Source organism: Aquila chrysaetos, chromosome 1, assembly GCF_900496995.4.
Source record: "Aquila chrysaetos chrysaetos chromosome 1, bAquChr1.4, whole genome shotgun sequence".
Lineage (NCBI taxonomy): Eukaryota > Metazoa > Chordata > Aves > Accipitriformes > Accipitridae > Aquila > Aquila chrysaetos.
The window spans coordinates 46,123,910-46,144,494 of record NC_044004.1 but is presented as its reverse complement, the minus strand read 5'-3'; positions in this window follow the sequence as shown (position 1 = coordinate 46,144,494).

The following is a 20,585-nucleotide window of genomic DNA, read 5'->3' as shown; positions in this document are numbered from 1 at the left end:
ATTTATAACTTTGACACTAAATTCTATAAATGTACATTAAAAACATAAAAGGGAAGCTTATCTTTAAGACTTATCTTTATATTTGCTAGCTGAATAGTGACTACACTTGGAAAATCACTAGCTAGCTTCTTGGAAAACAGGTGCTCAAAGGAAACTTTTTTAGTGTCAGCATCACACAAGCATCTGGCATTTCACAGATTCAAGCCTGAACCCCATGGATGACAAAATAAACAAACAAATAAGGTAAATATTTTGCAACTTTCAACAACTCAATCAGAGGAATTCCACCAAAAGTATCTTGAAATTCTCTAGTATGTTTGATTGCTTAAAATACAGTATATTAGACGTACATAAAATTATAAAATCTATTAGTAAAAGTTTGTATAATTTCCTGTTCAACAAGTTAATACGTATTTGCAAGGTAAGTTTTGTAATCATTTTGGATCAATGTGGTATGATGCATCATATGTTCTCAATATTACCCTACACAAGCATTATTCTTCATGAGAGAGTGGAAGAAATTGGTCTAAATATATTTTACTCTAGAGTTGAAATAAATGTACCTGAGCAAGAGCAAAAGGGTAAATCAGTTCCTTTCTTGCAGTATGTGTTTGAAGAACTCAAGCTCATTTCTTCTTTGACATGCCAGAGAAATCTGTAGATGCAATCAGTGAAGATAAGAATGCTAATACATAAAAATATTTGACAGATAAACAGAAAGGAAGGAAGGAGGAAGGAAAGAATGAAAGAAGGGAGTAATTTAGGAAATCAGCTACCCAGAAGCAGAATTACCTACACATTGAATCCTGAGGGGAGTTTTGGAGTTTGTTAAATTGACACAGTTATTGTTAAAGAAGATAACATTCATTCACAAATGAGTGATTTTTTTAGCTTCCTGCTGCCATAGCAAGTCTCTTCACGTCAGTAATCTCACTTGCTTCTCTTAATAAGAAAATTATTGATGATTGTATTTCAACAATTTTGTCTAGACTTGGACATCCTGAGATTTTTTTTTTTTTTGCCTCTATACATCCAGATTTAAGATGCAGTAACATACAGCAGTAGTAGTCCCACAGTTCAATTATTGGTTTTTTTTTTTACAATTGTCAAGAAGGCAGTACCTGTTTTGGTTTCTTTAGATCTCTTGGAAGCCTTTGATACGCTGGATGACAAGATGTCTGAGGATACAGACATGAAAGACAAGCTCAACTCATGGCATTCTTATCTTTTGTCTGAGTGAAATGAAGACTAGAATTATGCATCATCTGTTCCTGGTCTTGGTCGTATAAAAAATTAAAGTGTTTTACTTTGCTCCTATTCTGAGGAGCATATAAAAGCATACATATATATACATATAAATATACGAGACACAGTAAAAATTTGACCTGTTAAGAATATATCTGAGAAAGCACACCCTTTTTTGTCTGTGTATTTAGATGCATATGGTGTAATCACTCAAGGTAGTAAGATTAGATTCATTCTCTGCTTTCCCTACACAAACTCTCTATATACATGTGCGCACAGAGGATTTTTTTTTCCATAAATAGTGACTGAACATTTGAAATCCCTTCAGTCTTTCACAACCCAAAACATTAAAAACTGGGAATTAACTGTAATTTTTTTCTGTCTTCCAGTGAAGAATCCCTAGTAAATGGGAAGAATAGCTGGAAAGTGCTTGCTCACTAACTGAGGGTGAGATGAAAGTTATTCTGGTGTACTGGAAGCAATGGATTCTCATCTGAAGGAATAGGTTCACTGGTAGTAACCAAGGTTTACATTACAAACATCATTAGATCACTGACTATTTCTGCTTACTCAGCCTCAAGCTACTGTTGCAAAATATGGGTACTCTACTCCAGGAATGGTTTATTTGCATTACATGTGCGTCACCTTACAGCTGTCTCTTTCCATCTGCACAAACTATTCAATCACTTTCTGCTTGAGTTTACTTCTTATGCAATTACTAGAATCAATTCTGACAGTTTCTCACTCCAAGAGATACCTACTTCTACATATTCTTCTGCTAATTTTTGGTTTGGAGAGCATATGTGATCACAAAAGGGCTAAACTGATCTTCCAAAGCATGTATGTTTTTGTATATGTCATATTAGATTACCATATATCCTACTATGAAAAGCTGAGCATCCTGGAATTCTTGCTCATTGTGATATAACAACTCCTGAAATACCAAACGCTTGAATTAAGCATACACTAGCATAAGCACAGTCCACAAGCAATAATGGTCCATCACATTTGACTGAACTGATCCTCATCCCATTGTGATCCCTGAACCATGAATCTATGCTGTCTCACAGGCAGATCCTCCTACGTGTATCAGTATTTTGTTATACCTACACCAGGCAATATTTGTGTCTAGCTTCAGTAGTTGTCCTCTCAGCTAGGTCACTTTCTAGTCTGTCTCCCAGGTTCCACACAACTTTTCCACTGAAAAAAATCATATTAATCTCAGTGATGACTTTGTTTCTCTCCACTCCATCCTTTATACTTCACTTGTGACCCCCCTGTCCTAGTGCAGGTCATGGAAAACATCAATTGTTTAATCATTCTTGGCTAAAAATAGATGATAGATTATTTTTTTTTTTTCCAGCTGGAAGATCATTTCTATCACTTGTACTTTAAAATAGATTATTAAGACATCTAGAGAGAAATAGTGAAAGCAAATTTCACATAAAAATTTCTTGTACTCATAAATAACTCATTTCCTGAAAAAAACCCAAACCACCCTGACTGAATTAAAGATGTTCAAAGCTATCATGGGACAACTACTCAATTATTATGAGTTAACTGGTGGCACAGCTCGTTGTAGTAAGCAGGTTTCTGATTTTTTTTTTAGGAATGGCATGCTATAAAATATCTTGTGGGTGGGATTTTTTGTCTGATTTTATTCAGAATGAAATTCTTTTCTCAACAGGCCTGTTCAGCCTACTGTTATTTCACAAGATCTGTTGTAATTACATAACTCAAGCAATTAAAGAAATTCCAACCAACCTATCAATTAACACCAGTGTGTACAAGGTAGCAGTAGAATGATTTGTATCATCACAATTTAGGTCACAGGCCTGAATTTTCATTACAGTGAGATAAATTCCAAGCTGAGTGAGCTTGATGTGTGTAGGACACTAAAAGTGCAACAGCAATCCAGCAAGGGACATTAAGAACATTAATGAACAAACATAACAGTCTGAAAATGAAACTTTAAAGAATGCAGAACAGTTCTCTGTAAAAATAAAACCAGGAAACCGTAACAGTTTAAAATAAAGGCATTCCCAAAAGACGCATGCGATGCAACTGAAAGCTGAAACTCTTCAAATAGAGTAGTTAATTTAAAGTATAACCAAGTCCTGCGCAAAGAAACTAGCAAGACCATATCGTTAATTGAGGACAAAGCTGTGAATTAGTCTCAAAACAAACACTTGGTACTATTAAATTCCATGGAATATACATAAAAGTAGTCTAGCTGGAGATGAGAGGTGTTGCCTTTTTCCTCTCATAGCAGGAAAAAGCTTCTCATAGTGGAAGTATTTTTTAAACTGAATTACTGCTTCAGCAGAAATATCCACCCATTGTTTGGTTGCTTGTGTTCCTGACATTTCCTTCAATATCAGCCTACAACTGTCTTTGGTAGTGTGTCCACTCTAGCAGAATTAAAGATGGCTGTCAGTCTGTCCATGGTCTGAGGCCGTATTGTGACTGCTGTGTGTAGCAGACATGCATTACTTTCAAGTGCTAAACCAGGTGGCAGGCAAATGGTGCCTTGCTGATATTTTTAGCACTGTATGCCACGTACGAGCATTTGAAGGATTCCCATATTAAGGAATAACAGGAACAACTTCTGGAATTGTTTAAAACAGCTGAAAGCTTTATAGCTGAAGTGCTGCAAGGCTGCAGGTCTAGAATAAACATTTTTCTTCAAGGCAATCTCTGGAGAAAGTTTGTTTGCATACCTCTTTCCAGATAATCACAGAAAAGTAAACTCTTTAGGATGCTTCAATAATCATTGTACTTATTCATTTAGAATCTCTACTGTATGTGATATCCCAGGCTGAACTGGAAGAACATTGTTAAAACTAATGGCTTTTCTTAGAAATAAAAATCAGGGCCATCATTCCTGCAGAACAGCTTAATATAAAATGAATTATTCATTTACTTAAAAAGAGGAAAAAAAAGTGATTCTGTCACACAACTTGAACCATTAAAAAGCATTTCATGTGCCTCTTAGTGCTTTCCTTAATTTTCACCTTATCTTTTTTTTAACTCCATCCACTTTTTTTTTTTTTACTTTTATAAATCACAGACATAATCTGACAAAAATTAAATTGGTAGAGGTCTAAGATTAATGCTGGTTAAAGAGGTATGTGGGCAATTAACTTTCTGTGATTAGCCTCATTGTTGACCAGACACATTTTAAAAAAAAAAAAAAAAAAAAAAAGTAAATTATAGAGAGATACCTGATGAAGGCTACCACAGGAGGGGTAAGAGATGGAAATTACTTCTTTCTACCAGTTGGTCCTCCATGCCATTTTTAAACTGGCACAACAATTTTTGCCTAGGAATAATGCCAGCCTAACAGATGGCCATAAGTGCTACTATTCAGGGGAAACCAAAATGTGCATCAGCTTTGAGGATTTGGGTAATATTCTTATCCAGGGGATATCAAAGCAGAAATCTGAGCCAGATTTTCTTCTCAGTTATAAAGGTGTAATAGTATACAAATGAAAAACTGAATTCCTTCTTTTTACAGTCTTAATATCAGAAGATGAAAACTTTTGCTCTTTTATAGACAACCATCAATAACAAATCCAGTTTTAGATCTATTCAGACCTGAATCTTTACAGGTTGCTTCTCAAGGCTGATCATTTTAGGTTGTTAGTCTTACAAGACTGGCTGCACACTTGTCTCGATCCTGATTTCTGGGAGTAGACCTACATCGGCCTTTTGGTTTGGAGCTTGATACCACCTTCAGGCTCAAAACTCCTCAATTACCCACACAACCTATATGGTGTCTCACATTTTTTGTCTCAGGTCTTAATCCTTTTAGGAAAATAAAAGGAGAATAGATGGACTGACAAAAACTGAAACTTCATCCTACAAGCAATCTGGATACGACCAGCTTAAGTCTCACCCTGAGTACAGTGAATAAAAAAAAGGTCACTATAAACACAGGGGTTTTTTTCCTTTATCTGCTCTGACCATTTCTGGTGTTAGATTGGGTCTAGTATGCTCTACCTTAAAGTATATACCAGTAAGATCAGATATTTTTTACTTTCTTTTCCTTTCAAGCCTCTACAAGAATAACTGTCTTAAAGCAACATCTTTTATTTGATAACATTATAATACCTAAAAATACACTGTCTCACTTGATTTTATATTTCACTACCAGCTTGGTGAGACAGCCTTTTCTCCAACCACAAAACTGAACAAATATAATCTTCTGGCTCCAGGTTTTCTGTTTCCTGCTGGTTTGATGTGGTTTGCTTTCTCCAAGAAGAAAACACTGGAATTATTGATGCTACTTAGACATTGTATCTTAACAACTCTTCAGGTCCTAGCAATCGCTGGAGAACACACACACATTTTGCTGTCTACTGTGAAAACTAAAAAGAAAATACTTTTTTTTCTACAACACAGAATCAACATGTTAGAGAGAGACAGATGGAAACCAACCAACCACCAAAAAAACCCAAACAACCCAACTTAAGATAATTCACACACTTTTTCGCATACACCACCTAAAAAAATGTCTATAGAGAAGATAAGAATTGTTACATGAGGGTCAATTAAACATACAATGCAGGTGCATTATATAGGTCATGATCTCAAGACCTGTTAATCTTCTCTACTCTGTGGAAAAGAGCAAATTTTTGTCTGAAGTAGTTCTTCTGAACACCTTATTTTTATATTAATATTAGATCTAATGCTTTAGCCACACCTTTAAGTGTCAGGAAAAAAATAAACTAGTAAAATTACTTCCAAGTAGCAGACTTACACACGATTTGTTTTCTTTTTATCATAAAACCTGCACAACTATTCCCACATAGCTTTAAAAAAATCTTATGGTATTATTAATGTAACTTAGCATTTTCTTCTAATCAAAACAAATAAAAACAGTGAGAAAAAATCCACCTACGCAAGTAAATGTGAGTTACATCTAGGAAAACCTGAGGTAGAGGTTAGATCAAACAACTTAGATGCCTGCAAGCAATGTTAGAGAAGAAAAAGAATTTGAAAGAAAACCATAACCTACATTTATAGCTAGGACATGATCATACATCTTCTGTCAACTGCCTCCGGCCTGAGCCCAGCTGATTGCTGTCACCCTTGCACCATTAGCTATTGCTTCTGGTGATTTTGCTAGCTATGGTTCTCATATAACTGTACATTAACCTATTTCAGTCAAAACGATTTAACTTAGCAAAGGCCTGGTACTTACTTTGCTTAAGCTAGCATTGTCTAATTTACCAAAATAGATTAGGGATTGGATTCCTTTCAGAGGGAGTAGAAAGCTAGTTACAAAATGTCACACGCTTTGATATTTGTATTGGTTGTGATCAGTGCAAAATTTGTACCAAGGATACTGTTCTGTGTATGTTAATACAGCTATTTGTACTTTGTACTTACAGTTTTCTTCATTTACATTTAGTTAATCAGCTTGGACTGATATCTTAGTGTTATTTATGGCTGTGCTTTTCCAAAACATACAGAAGCAGTTTTTATAGGTTACATTATTTCAGGAAATTTTTACCACCCTCTAAGTACAGTATTAATTAAAAATGCCTGATACTTTATAATGCTGAATGACCTGCATTTGCTTTGGCTCCAGAACTGAGTCACAATAATTGAAATTCTTAGTTTCAGCAGAAAATTTTCAAAGTAAAACCTAACTATGCCAGCATGGCTCATTAACCCCTTTCAATTGCTTTTGGTGCTTTCAAAGGTGCTAGCTGCTACAGTGAGGGAGAGCATCTGAGAAAAGTGGTAGATGATAAGGTAAAATGCATTTCTGTTACCATCTAAAAGGTACAGCATCTTTTGTGATAACATTTGCCTGAAGTCTGACAGAGGAGAGGTGTTGGCTTTTCTTGCAATAGAGAAGTTACAGCTAATCCTACAGGAAATTTTAATCCTAAATTTTGACCACTTTATGTTGAAAAATGGGCATGAAGCACATATCTATCTTTGCAGTAGTCAAAAAATAATCACACTGAAGTATATTATTTACTACTCTCACTGTTTTTGACAGTTACTCTCAGGTAACATCTACAATGTTACCTGACAGGTAACAGAGGGACAGAAAATTAAATTTAATCAGCACCTTAATCTTAACATAATGCTTCACAAATATTAATAGAACTTTTTGCACCAAGTTGGAGAAAAACTGTCTCATTATGATAGCAGATTGACTACTAATTCAATTTTACATTTAAATCAACATTTTTATACACATACTATTATTTGTTTATATAAACACAGTAATAAAAATGCTACTTTAATTTTAATAGGTAAAGCATATAATCATGTAATCAATATTCTATTTTTAGTCTATATTTTACATGTTGACCTTAGGAATTATGTTGAAAATTGGATAGTGGTCTCACTTTGCATGTTATTTCTGATAATGTACTGCTATTTTCTATCAAAGTTAATTTTATATATGTTTAAACTACAAAAGAAAAATAATTTTTTTCCCCCCAGTTCACTATTAATATAAGGGGAGCCAGGAAGTCAAGTAACTACATAGGGTGCCTTCATATATAACCTCGGGAATGTAGAAATAATTAATTGCTAAAGCTCTTATGTTTGATTAATGTCATTATATTACTGTTATTTTGAAGTATGGAATATATCAGGACATAGTAATTGCTGTGCTTATCTTACCATGACATTCTTAACAAAGCAGAAGTACTGACACCTATGACTCAGCCAAGGCTATTAACCTAATTAACTCTGCAATGAAGAGGATACTGTGCTCTCTCACTTGAATTTCCAGTGAAGTTTCCATTCCTTCCCCCCCCAAAGTCTTAAAAAGAATTTCTGGCTTCTAAACTATATTTTTGCATCAGTGCTCTATTGAAAGGTAGAGGACCGCTCTTCTCTGTCTTGTTTGGATTCAGCATCAAACTATGGAAGTCTGGCCAGGACAATTGATCCACTGTTCGTTCAATCCCAAACACTCTCACTGCCTCTTTCAGAGTGGAGCGGCAAAGCAAAACTCAACTCAGAACTGTGTCACCTGATCATGCTATTTAGTCAAATCAAACATAACGATGACTGGTAACATCAAAACCAACTCTTCTCTTGCTTTTCACCATCCCTACTCTTTATTTAGGCAGGACACTGCCTAAAATAGCAGCAGATAATATATGACCCCATGAATATTGTCCAATACCAAACACACCCTTTAACTAATGACAGATTTTACTTATAATTAAATTAAATTTACCATTCCTTTCATGTTATTTTCATTCATATGCCCAATATGACTTTTTTAATCCTCTTCTCATTTTATTATTTCAACTGCACCCTCAAAAAATACAAACTATTTTGCAAGATACACATTTACTCATTTTATTGTAGCCTTTACATAACATACACATGAAAGAAATTTGCAATGGAATCAGTTTGTGAAGTAGCAAGAGGTTGTAGGGTTAGTTTTATTTGGGCTTTTTTCCTTATGTTCACAGCCTTCCAAAAACCACAAATGGAAAAAATAAAATACGGAATGACAGAACATGGATAGTCAAACAATATCTGAAAACTGCTTCAAGCTGTCACTAGCATTTTAAGTACGTTTATCATTCATACACCACGTGGCAATCATATGCAAGAATCTATTCACAACAACTATTGCCTTTTATACTTACCAATTTACTATGTATGTATATATGGGAGTGCAGAAGGAAAAGAGCTTAGAAGAATGGACAAGACAACATTTAACTGTGTTACCTTGTTAACAGGTGTTTAGAGTGAAAGTGAACATACCATGGAAACTACAGATTTCAAATGCTGCTGCAGATTTCCACTGTTTTGTTACTGCAACAGCAACAAATGACAGTTCATTCCAATTCTGGTCAACAAGTTAGTTTGAAACATGGTCTACGTTGCAGGCTCAATTCTATGTTGCTGTAAGGTGAATAAATAGGTCACTTATGAATTTCTGTTGCTCATACCTGCACTAAAATACACAATGAATTTCCAGTCACTTGGAAGAGAACAAAATAAGACAGTCCTTTTTAAGTGGACACCATTTCTCCATTAAACATAATGATTCATTTGCTCTGCTGTACCAGCGAAAGAAGAAAACTTTCATCTCAAGTGAACAAACCCTGTATGAAAGCTGTGTTAATGTTCACCACTGTGGTTCTAAGGATTCAAAAACTCAGGCCTCACAAAACTTCCCCATAGGAAACAGGAACCAGCATGGAAATAAGGACAACAAAAAATGACTTCTATTTTTCCCCAATCCTGACTTTTATTGAATGTAATTCAAAAGACATATTTTCAGATGTAGGACAGAAACAAAGGCTGTTGCTGCATTGCATGATGAAGCATCATGTATCTAAGCAGAGCTAACAGATTATCCCAAACTAGGGATAATAGGCTGATAGCACAGCTGTACAGCACTCCCTCTAGTTGTTTCTGGGACAATAGAAATATACCTGCACACTATTACACAGTATGGACATGCCAAATGTCCTCTCTCTATGACACATATTGCACATGATCTCACTTCTCCAGAACAAGATAAATCTAAAACTACATCCAGTCACTTACTAATAAAACTAACTGAAAGTACCCCAACCACAGAAAACATTAGTAACAATGGAAATTATTTTTCGTTTATATTTTTTCCCCCAGTTACGTAACATGACTTGGTTGAAAGCAGACCATGCCAAAAGAATATGTATTTTGACCTAAAGTATTTTTTCTTATGAACAGGATTACATTTTAGACAACATAAAAGGCAATAAAAAAGGAACCTCTAAAACCTCTTAAAACACCCTGACTTCCAGGCAGTGAAATATTCTGTTCTTCGTCTTTTGAACAATGAGGAAAAAAAGGCCACACAAATCTTCCAATTTGGGGGGGTGTGGAGAAACATCCAAATAAAAATTATATTAATTACTTGATGCTCTTATTTTTTAGTGTAAAGTCTATATTATCTCTAGTGATGTGACATGAGTCATCCTCAGATTTCCTCGGGAGGAATAATCCCATGCATCAGTACATGCTGGCTGCCCAGAGAGTTGTGCAGTCTCCATCTGTGGAGGTGATCAAAACCCAACTGGACACAATCCTGGACAACCAGCTCTAGCTGACCCTGCCTGATCAGGGGAGCTAGACCAGATGATATCAAGAGGTTCCTTATAACCCAAATCTCTGAAAAGCATGGCAGGATAGCTCACTGCAACCAGAATATAACATTTAATTTACTTACCTGTGTCATACTAAGTTGTGCATCCTGACAGACATTTTTAGAATAAAACCAACAGTTAAACATTACTTCTTGACACCATTGTCTTTACTTTCCATTAAAATGAAACCACAGACTTTTCCTAGTTTAAGTTTATGCAAGGGAAAAATAGCACAAGCAAAGCTAAATGACAGAAACTTTTTTCTTTTACAGTGCTTACCAACTCTCAGAGGAGAGAGGAAAAATTCTTGCAGTGTCAAAAGTTTGCAGTTCACTTGTTTCCAACTAATTGACATTATGCCACAAGAATCCAACTTGCAGCATGGAATAATTAAAAAGGGAAACTGAAAATTACCTGGCTCCTATTTAAAGTTCCCAGTGGGAAAGACACAGACAAGTCTGTACAATGTTGTACCTTGCTAAGAAAGGTCAAGCCTTTGGGCTGCATTGAGCTACAGACAGAATGTCATCTACCTCAAAGGCGCATGGCCTTTGATTCCATAGATTTAAGTGTTTAGATTGTGTTTCAGTGGCTTAAAACACAAAGAAGCCTCAACAGACTTAAACTTTCCATTGACATAAATGAGGGTAACTGGAACTTCAAAACAGACGTCATCATTTTGCCCTTCTTACAACTGAAATAAGGGTGAACAGAGAACTAAAGTCTGAAACAGAAATAAAGGTAATCTGTCTTTCTTTCTAGGGGAAGGCATTTTGGTAAGTATAGAAATGATACTGAGAAATCATTCCTAACATTCATCTTGCCACCCTTTCTAAATGTCACAATGAATATGATATCTAAAAGCAGTTTTGATTTATTGATTAAGAACTTAAGGTCAAGCTATCTCATGGGCTTGTGCAGAAAGAAAGAGTATCTGAGAAATACTATTATATACAGGAGCTATTTGTCATGGAACAAGGTTGCCTCTCTTACTATAATCTAAAGGAAAAATGTATGATTTGAGTTTCTAAATAAGCCTGTGAAAATTAATGAAGGCTGGATGCCTAGTTCCAGAAAGATTCCTTTGAAACCTGCTCTTAGATCTTTTAAGCATGGTAATTTATACTATCAATATGCAGATTAGTCACATTCAGGAGTGGTCAGGTGGTTAAGAGATTACTGAGGTGTATAAAATCTGTGGGAATGGATTTTATATAAATTTGATGTCATTTTGTTCCAAACAGTTTTTAAAAAGTAGCTATTTAATGTCATGTGTCTCCTTATTTTATGTATGTGGGAATCTTGAATGAATTGTGAACTTCACAGTAAATCAAGAAGTTACTTTTTATGTGAAGTTGTCTTTACTTAATAAAAAAAGTGATTAGTATCTAAAGTTAACTTTTAAAAAAAGTTTTTCCTACCTACCTATAACTTGCTTATAAACATGCATTCTCAAAACAAGTCACATATATTAACATTTCTCAAAGAAATTGTCATACTTTAAGCCCACTGAAATTTGTAAGATACATTTCAAGTCTTTTTCCATTTTATATCAAGTATTTCATACAACGAGATTTTTGTTAGTTTTGCAACAGCTTTTAGGAGTCTCCGCTTGTTTCCTTCTAGATTTTGAACCTTTAGTATCCATTTCTATCTTTTGACCTGAACTCATCTTGATGTGTAGAAGACAAAAAAAGCAGTGAGAGCAGATACTGTAAGAGTGGTTTACTTCCAAGTGATGAAAAGGGGTATGAATTAATTATCATTACAGCTGAGCAGCAAGCGACTATGACAATGCATTTTGACAAAATGTAATAATATAATAGGAAAAAGATAAAATATTTTTTCCTCAGAAAGCCAAAATCTAAGTGAGGTATATGACATGAAGGTTATACTCCAATTTGCGTCATCAGCAGTAAGTGGGCTAGATACGGGAGTCATATACAAGCCACATATATGAATGGGTATAAACAGAGACACAGTTCTTGGATGGGACTACATCCAATTTTAGGATGACTACAGTTAGGAGTCTATATATGTGCTAGATGTCCAATTCCTACTCTTGCCATAGGGAGTCAAGCACCAGTAAACACTAGGTGCCAGTCTTGAATCCCACCCAAAAAATGGGATTCCCACCCATTACGAGGTGCCATATGAGATTTCAGACCTCACATTTAGTTTAGCATAAAACAATGATGCTAGTTGTGTTGAGGGACAGAGAGATGGAAAAGCTTCATTACCCCTCAGAGTGACAAACCAAGAAAAGTGTGCATTACATTCCTTTTTTTTCCAGGGATGATAGAGAAAGCAGTTGATCTACATTACATCTAAATACAGGAACTCAGAGGCAGAATGGTCCTTATTGCCCTGACTCCCTAATATTGTGCAGCACAAGGCTCTACCAAACCACTATGGTGGCCCCTATAAGTCATTGCACGGATGTAAAGAAACACAGAACATGCATGGTTTCAGAGAATGGAACCCATTGCTGCCTCCAAGGTTTTTCTTCAAGCTGTTCTGCTAATCCCACATAATCTCCAGGGCAGGTCTGTGAGCTCAGAAAAGCTCGGCATTAACTCATACTTACTCTCTCAGAAATCAGTTGAGACAATATTCAGCCAAGGATCTTGACAAAAGGAGATGCAGAAATTTTTACAGGAATAAACCCAAAATATAACTACAGCAGTAGGTCTGTGACAATATTGTTGAATTCGGCATAAATCAACACCTGCTAACTGCCAAGTCTCGCAGACAGGTTTGTCCATCTGTACTGTACAGCTAGACAGTTACCCAAAGTCACTCTCAATATTTCAGGCTGGCACAATGATTTATGACAACGGACACTAAGGGGGGGGGGGGGGGGGGGGGGGAGGGGCTAGAAAAAGATGTGCATTGCCTTAGTTTAGACTTCTTGTTAAACTTGAACCATAAGTACAACAACAAATAAATATATTATCCTGTCCTTATTTTATTAATCATTTTTGTTTTCTTTTTGTGCTAAGATTGTGAATCATGCTTTAAGACATTGGACCCACTTGGTTTCTACTTTATTTGTCAGAAGCACTCACAGAATGTGTATAACTTTGAAGAGGTTGTTTTACTGTTGTCTTGCAACTATAAGTTTTAAATATTTCTGGAATTCACCTTCCTCAGGGAGCATGAAAGAGGAGACAGCTAAGGGATGATGTGTCAAATCATCGGTACATATTATGAGAGTTAATACACTGAAATACCTGTATTTTTAGCACTGATTTAATTTTATTGTGTGAATAAAACTCTAATACAATTTTCTATGAAATTAGTAATCCTAGTTTCAATTACTCCCTGTCTCTAGATTCACGGGTTAAAAAGTCAAAGAAATTCCGGACAATCTATGAGCCTAGAGGAAATACCAGATGAACATAAGTATCTTTACATTTCTATCCTTGCAATTAATTTGTGCTTCCAAGGCTGGAATTTGTTAATGGGCACAAATTAAAAAACATGAAATTCCATCTGAACATGAGAAAAAATATTTTTTACTATGAGGGTGGTCAAAGACCAAAACAGATTTGCCCAGAGAAGCTGTGGGTTATCCACTTTTGGAGATATTCAAAGCCTGACTGGACACCTCCTGGACAACCTCCTCTAGCTGACCCTGCTTGAGAGGCGGAAGGCTTGGGGTGGACTGGGTGATCTCAAGAGGTCACTTCCAAACCTCAAAAATTCTGTGATTCTGTGAATTTCAGTTGTGTTAATATGAGGGATTTAACATCCTCAGAATAACTCCTTGCTCATGTCTGAATAAAGACAGGTCATTCATTTTTCTATGCCACGTAACATTTGAATTTCAATACAGAAACTTAGAGGTGAAGGAGATCTCACATTACATAAGACAGAGACAAATTTTAAAACAAACAAACACACACCCAGCCTCCCCGCCCCCAACGAAACAACAACGAGGAACTCAGTGAACTCCTTGCTTCCTTTGCAAGCCTGACTGTACATCACTTCTATAAAGAGCCAAAATTTAGGAGAAGTAATTTTAGTTTTGTTGTTTTGTGTGAATGGCAACTGAACTTCCACTGTAGATAGTAGTTTTTAAAAAAGCATAGGAATTACTCTATTATATGTGTGTCTTTATGGCTGAATGAATAATCTAGAAAGGAAGTATCTCTTCTAAATCAATCCAGGCTGGGTTACCAGTTTTGCATTCTATTTAATTCTTGGCAAGAAATTTTCACAGTCATTTTGCTTATGACAATTTTTTTTTTTTTTTCTGAGTCTATAGAGTCATCCTGGCTTTCTGAATAACAACTGAAAAAAACAGAACCTATTTAGGTCTCTTGAAATAATTTAGTTGATTTATATAAAATAAAGAAAGCCCATTCTAACTGCTTAGGACTGGGAATATTTGGGGGACACAGACCTGGTCTAGCCAGACTTCTCCTTTACCCACAAATCTTTTGAAGTGAACTGCGAATGTTGGGATCCTACCTATCCTTCAGCATTTAAGATCACAGCTAATTATTTTAAGAATAGGTCTTGTTTAAACATTTCCATCCAACATGGCCTGTTACACAGCATACTAATTTACAGAAAATCATTCTATGTGAAGAGAGTGATTCACTACTGTGATGGAGTCCAAGTATATTTGTAATAAGAATTGATTAAATTAACACATTTTGTGCTACTTCCAAAACCGTAAATCCTTTTTAAAAAACAACCTTAGCTCTTCATTACGGAAAACTTAGAGACAATACAATAATGGATCATGAATCATCATCTAAAAACTGGTTGAGAAACTTTGTTACTGGTAGATATTTAAGACAGTGGACCAGCATTTTATCTTAGACTTGCATGAAATACCAACTTCAAAAGTGTCATGGTAGTTTCACAGAGTCTGGCTAACACCACAGGCACCAAGTTAAATGAATAATGTCTGTATTTAATATTTTGTCATATAAGCTGAGCAAGAATTACAAAAGTTATTGAAGGTAGAAAAGTTAAAATATTAGATTTACCACTGCATATCAGGCAACACAGAGGATATACTTCCAGAAGTATGGTTTTCTTCAAATTTTTGCCTTAAAGCTGTGATTTGACAAAATAATACTAAATAATAGAAACAAGAGCAGAGAAATACAGATGACAGTAAATAGGGAGCAGTGTAATGAGGAGTCAGCTCTAAGACAGAAGAGTAAAAACCATGGAAAGTAAAAGGAATTGATGGTAACTCATATATGATATAAAAAGGGAAGACAAATAACAGTTTCTCTATCACTATGCTACACACGAATAATATATACATACATTAGACCTAATCCCATCTTCTATATATCATCCAGCTGAGGCAGTAAGTAAAACTGCCAAGAACAAGAGGAGAATGATTGTTCAGCACGCTACCACTGCTGCATGTAGAATCTATATTATAAAAAAAAAAAAAAAGAAAAATGAAAAATGTAGTTTCAATTGAAAATATGAAAATAGCAACAAGAAAATGCATCTCGTTTGGTTTTTTTTTTTCTTGAAAAAAAGTCAGAAACCTGTTAGGCAACAGCAAAAAGGATGTATCTGAGACTTCATGAAATATGTTAAAACTTAAATAAGTAAAAATTGGGTAGCAATTACTCCAGTGGAGACCATGAACAAGATGGTATTGGTTAAGACCCAGAGAAACAAACTACACCGATGGAAAGAAAAAACAAAATAGGCTCCTAGGAGGAGGCTCAAAAAAAAAAAAAAAAAAAAAAAAAAGTGACTGAAGTAAGGTGAGATGTGTCAGATATAGATGTGGGTAAATGGAAACAATACCAATGACAGAGATGTGAAAGTAATCCCAAGGAGCAACTGAAATTATACATGAAAATTGTTCTGCCTTGAAACAAAAAAATAAAAGGGGTGTAAAAAGAGGTTTTATGTAAGATGCCATTTAAATAAATAGAAGGAAAGCAAAAGAAGTTGTATTAAAAATAAGGAAGTCAGTACATTGCAGTTCCAAGAAGTAATGGAGACTGTGAGTATGGAAATTTTCACTCATCTCTGTAGACTGACTCTTAGGCTTGAGCTATAAATCAGTAGAGGGTAATCAGATTCATCGCTAGGAACTGGAGCTAATCAGACATTTTCCACATTTCCTTCAGTTGAACCAGGGGCATTCCTACTCCTGCAGATAGGAATGAAGATCTATCAGGCTAGAGATAAAACACAGAAATGAATGTGGTTTCAGGCTTGTAGTTAAGGTACCTCCATCCTAACTAAGTGAAAGATACATGTTATGGTCCCTGCCACAAGCAACATTTGACCTTTGAAACAAATAATTACTTTCTACTAGATGAACAAGAGATCCTAGAGGAGCAATTTAACGGCTACAACTATTCTACCCTTAAAGGTATACTCTGCAAAGTTGTTCTTGACCATTTTTCTGCATTGGACTCCAAAGGTCTGAGAAGAAGTTAAATAAGACACCATATAAAAGTGAAGCATTAATTTCATTTTGATGCTCAAAATAATCAGAGCACAAAGCCATGAAGAAAAAATGCTTAATTAATAAGCTGAACTTTGCTTGGACATAATTTTTCTGAAAATCATGTAAACAATTTTGAATAATTTTCAGTTTTATTAAACCAGTTGCAAAGTTTCACAGGTGGCTTAGCATCTGTAGGTCACACTTGTAATAATCATTCTCTGTGTCTGATGAACCAAGCCCATCAAGAAGTTCAGTCCTGCTTTTATAAAGTAGATGGATTTATTAAAAAGGAAAAAAGAAAGATGAACCTTTCTAATCAGTGTACGTGTGCATTCTTTTCATCTTTCTTGATCAGACCTGGAAAACTAGCCTTGGGTTCATTGGTGTGTGCCTTACTGTGTGAGAATTATATATGTTATTAGGAACTGTCTCATTGCTTTGAACTAAAAAAGCAGACGATAACGCTCAGGACCTGAAAAGCTAACAGGCTGCCCTAAGAAACCAAATTGATCAGTTTGGCTTACCAGCAGCATAGTTACTATCATATTTTGGAACTTCATAGTGAAAAAATAGTAATTTAAGAAAAAATATTTCTTTTTTTTAATATCTATCAATTTATACTTATTACTTCTTTTAACTCCTCACTACATCTGTTGTCTCCACCTGAAGGATTTCTGGGAAAGGATCATCACTTTGTCCTGTGATCCAGAACACTCCGAACGATATATTGCTTTTGCTCTGTGCATCTGTCATGGTTTAACCCAGCCAGCAGCTAAGCGCCACACAGCCACTCACTTACTTCCCCCACACCCAGTGGGATGGGGGAGAAAATCAGAAGGAAAAAAGGTAAAACTCATGGGTTGAGATAAGAACAGTTTAATAGAACAGAAAGGAAGAAACTAATAATGATAATAATAACAATAATAAAATGAAAATACTAATAAAAGGATTGGAATATACAAAACAAGTGATGCACAATGCAATTGCTCACCACTCGCCGACCAATGCCCAGTTAGCTCCCCAGTAGCGATCTGCCCCCCAGGCCCACTCCCCCTAGTTTATATACTGCGCATGATGTCACATGGTATGGAATACCCCTTTGGCCACTTTGGGTCAGCTGTCCTGACTGTGTTCTTTCCCAACTTCTTGTGCCCCTCCAGCCTTCTTGCTGGCTGGGCAGGAGAAGCTGAAAAATCCTTGACTTTAGACTAAACACTGCTTGGCGACAATTGAAAACATCAGTGTGTTATCTACATTCTTCTCATACTGAATCCAAGACATAACACTATAGCAGCTACTAGAAAGAAAATTAACTCTATCCCAGACAAAACCAGGACACCATTACTAAAAAAAAAAAAAACAACCCCCCCCCCCCAAAAACCCAAGCAAAAACCAACCAAAACAAAACCCAACCAAAACAAAACTAAAAAACGAATACACAAAACCCCAACCAATTCCTAACATTAATATTAACAAGGTGTTTCAAAGCACAGTCTTTATAGTACAACATAGAATTAGTCTTAGATTAAGAAAGTAAATACTATAAAAACTTCTTTAGGAATTGCTGGTATACCCATCGTTCTCTCTCTAAACTTTTTTCATCATCATCTTTTTTCAATCGTTTTCACATATTTATTTTATTATTATTTTATTTCTGGTACTTAAACTGATTTTGTTCTTCCCCATTCAACCAACCTAACTTCAAACATGACATTTTTCAGTGTATTTTGTCTGTAGACACTTCCCTGCATTACTTGAGCGTTTTATTAATTGTACTATTTATTTACAATCCTAGCAATTTTCTCGGTATGAAAAACATTTCTCTCATTTTTTGAGAAAAGACTTTTATTCATTTATCCTTCAGAATGCAACCATCGCTGTCCTCAGCTATGGGGAAATCTTGCTTACAACGGACTGACTTTTGACCCAGACATACACTTCCACTTTGCAACGAGAGTTATTTTAAATGCTGTTTCTGCTCTTCAATGTTCCTAATTCCCTAAAAAAGGTCACTTTGTCCAAAAAGCTGGATTGAGCAGTTTTTATGTGGCTAAAAGATAAATGCAGTTTGAATCACATGTGAATAAAAGTCTTCTCTTGGAGATTCTCTTGAGCTGAAAGGCTGAATCCAATTATGTTTTTAAACAGCCACAAGATAAACGTGCTTTGAACTCTATCTGAGTTTAAGAAAATAAGTTTCTTTTTCCTGTAGTGCTATGCTTTTTTTCTTGTAGCAACTCATTTCCTTAAGAACTTTTAGTTCTGAGAATCAACATGTAAAAAGGATTCCTCTGTATATTGATAATATTGCTGAGAGCACAGCTGAAGTACTGTATAAATTCTTTTTGTAAGCCTTCTTTTTTTTGTTACTCTTCATCTAATAAATGTTTCTTGTCTCATGAAAAATCCTTCCCCTTCCTCTCTTCCATCTCTGTTTCCATGGTCTTTCCTCTCTGCTTTTTACTTATTTAACTATCATGGAACAGTGAATCTTCTGCAACAAGAAAAACTTTTCCTAACAAAAGAAAAAACTCCCTCTCATTGTAACATACAAAATAAGCAATTTCCATACAGATAGAGATCTATCAATTGTTCTGTGCTGATTTAAATATAATTTAAATCATTTCTCTTCAAAACCAATTTTGCCATTTCATTTGCCAGGTATTGATATATAGAGTAAGCAAAATGAGATGTGGGTAGGCAGCTTTGTACTCTCTTCCCTTTTCCTCATCATCCTTCCTTCCCATTAATTTCTTCATGGAAGAATTTTCTATCATTTCCTCCTAAATGTTTTTCCCCTGTTCTTCTTTTATGCTTCAAAGTTTTGTAAATTCACTCAGCCACTGTTCTTCCTATCATTCAGAAGATGTCAGTCTGTACCCCTCTTTATGTACCTTCCCATAAGCAAGAATAAAACCAGTATTTCCATTACATTAATACAAAAAGTCATCAAGACCTTGTACTGGTTTTTCATGTTCATTGTTACTCTTTATACTTGTCATGGATTGATACAGACTGCACTGGAATGGCAACTAAGCACTACACAGATGCTCACTCACTCCCCCTGCAGTGGGATGTGGGAAGAGAATCAGAAGGGTAAAAGTGTGAAAACTCATTAGTTGAGATAAAAACAGTTTAATAACTAAACTAAACTAAAATAATAATAACAAACTGTAATGAAAAGGAAAATAACAAAGAGAGACAAATAAACCCCAAGAAAGACAAGTGATGCAAATGAAAACAATTGCTCATCCCCAACCAACCGATTCCCAGCCAGTCCCCGCGCAGCGGGACCCTCGCCAACTTCCCCCCTGGTTTTATTGCTAAGCATGACGTCATATGGTCTGGGACATCCCTTGGGTCAGTTGGGTCAGCTGTCCCAGCTGTGTCCCCTCCCAACTTCTTGTGCCCCCCCAGCCTCCTCGCTGGTGGGGTGGGGGGAGAAGCAGAAAAGGCCTTGGCTCTGTATTACCAGCATCCTGTATTACCAACACTGTTTTCAGCACAAATCCAAAACATAGCCCCATACCAGCTACTATGAAGAAAATTAACTCTGTCCCAGCCAAAACCAGCACAATACCATTATTTGAATGTAGTCTTAATAAGCTAGGCTTCCACATATGCACACTTTGACATTTTTTCTACTATTGGATGAAATTGCACCAAGTAATTTCACTGAAGTAAACAAAAGTCATACCAGGCAAATCTGACCCATAATATTTCCATTTTTATCCTTTTTTTGCCCTGCTTGTTTGTCCACTTCA